Here is a 2,393-nt window from a genome sequence, read left to right as displayed (position 1 = left end):
TAATCGTTATTTGCGCCTAATGACATCCGGGTTTTCTTTCATTGTGTTATTAACTTCTTGTTGCATTTGGATCCCTGTTGCTGTTGTTTGTTTGTTACTGATGTGTTTCTGAAAATTTTACTCACGATTCTTCTTTTTTTCGTGTTTTTTTTTTCTCTCTCTCTCTCTCTTTTCTTTTCTTTTCTCTTCTATTTTTGTATTTCCTCGTATTTTTCTTGTTTCTCCTCTCTCTCTCTCTCTCTCTTTCTCTTTATCTCTCTCTCTCTCTCTCTCTCTCTCTCTCTCTCTCTCTCTCTCTCTCTCTCTTTCCCTCCCTCTCTCTCTCTCTCTCTCTCTCTCTCTCTTTCCCTCCCTCCCTCTCTCTCTCTCTCTCTCTCTCTCTCTCTCTCTCTCTCTCTCTCTCTCTCTCTCTCTCTCTTTCTCTATCTCTATCTCTCTCTCTTTCCCTCCCTCTCTCTCTATCTCTCTCTCTCTCTCTCTCTCTCTCTCTCTCTCTCTCTCTCTCTCTCTCTTTCCCTCCCTCTCTCTATCTATCTCTCTCTCTCTCTCTCTCTCTCCCTCTCTCTCCCTCTCCATCTGACGTGTCTAGTTTCGTCTATCCACCGCGTTCGTCAATTGCAGAATTTTGACGTCGCACCGTCCTTAATCCGCAGCATGACATCAAAGCCACATTATCGGTGGGTGTAATTACTGTTCAGCGTGATGGTCACTGTTATCAGCGGTGGTCATAAGTATGCTTCATTGGATTTACAAGTGCCACTAATTGGCCTCTGATTTCTGTTCTCTTGACGCCGCTAATGACGTTGAATATAACGAAATACTTGACGTGTGTGTTTAGTTAGGTTGGTGGGATGGGTTGTGTGTGTTTGTCTGTTTGTCTGGTTGTTTTTTTGTTGTTTTTTTATGTTGTTTTGATTTTTAGTGTTTGTGAGTTGCTGTGTGTATGTTTGTTTTGTTACGTATTCTTCATCCTATGGATCAATAAAGTGGTACAGCCAATAGCAAAATAATTCATTGTATAGTCATCATCATACCAGGGCATCAATACCGTAGGTGATATATATCTCCTAATAATTGTCACAGATGACAAACCCATAAGTTACGGACGAGGAAAAATACGGATGGCCGATGTACCATATACGCGAAAGTTGCCATATACACAAAAGTTGCCATATACACGAAGGTTGCCATATACGCGAAGGTTGCCATATACACGAAGGTTGCCATATACACGAAAGTTGCCAAGTACGCGAAGGTTGCCATATACACGAAAGTTGCCATATACACGAAGGTTGCCATGTACGCGAAGTTTTTTTTTCAGAAGAAAATATAAGAGAGTGGATTTTCTGAAGAAGCATTTAATAGCGAATACATTACATGCACTAAGGAATATCTGAAGAATACATTATGCAACACAAGAAATACATTCAAAAGCGATGTCCTTTCTCGATAATACAATATAAAAAAAAAGACTTAGAATGTGCAATACGCCGAAGGTATTGTGATCATACTGCACTTGCAATTGTGTCAGTTAATCAAGTAAGTGACGTCATCAACATAATGTTATCTTGCGATCGCTCTTGCATGTTGCACTGCTAGATACTAGACAGATCTATTTACTGATGTTATTATCTATGCAACATTGCAGGATATCTGTTTGAGTTATCATATGCATGTTCTTTGATATTGCACGCTATCGTTGTTCTTTGTCGTTTGTGATATTTGTTGTTGTTGTCTTTGTTATGATTTGCTGTTTTGTTTTCAGTGATGATGGTGATAATAATGACGATAATGATAATGATGATGTTAAAAATAACAATAAAGATGATGATAATGATTATTATTATTACAACTACACTAACAATACTAGAAATAATAGTAACAATGATGATAGTAGTATGATAATGATAGTGGTAATGATAGTAATGATTATCATTATTATTATTTTCATTGTTATCATTGTCATCATCAATTTTTCTAGTATATATTTTTATATTGTTATGTACATTATCATTGTTGTTAATACTTTTATTGTTATTATTGTTACTACTGCTATTATCGTTCTTATTATTGTTATTATTTTCTTCATCACTAATGTTATCAACATCTGCTATTTTTGCTAACATTATTTCTAATATCATCATTATTTTTTTATCATCATTATTGGAATCGCAATCGTACTGTGATTAATGACATTATTATCATTATCACTATTGTTACTATTATCACCATTATTATCATTATTTCGATCATCATCATGATCATCATCATTATAATCATTACTAATATCATAATGACAACAATAACAATAGTAGTAATAATGATATCAGCAACAATAGTAATAATAATGACTATGATAATAGTAACAATGATAATGATAATAATGATTATGC

Source organism: Penaeus japonicus, unplaced genomic scaffold (genome assembly GCF_977035675.1).
Source record: "Penaeus japonicus unplaced genomic scaffold, GWHDUDI00000001_assembly GWHDUDI00000013, whole genome shotgun sequence".
NCBI lineage: Eukaryota > Metazoa > Arthropoda > Malacostraca > Decapoda > Penaeidae > Penaeus > Penaeus japonicus.
This window is presented reverse-complemented; position numbering follows the sequence as displayed.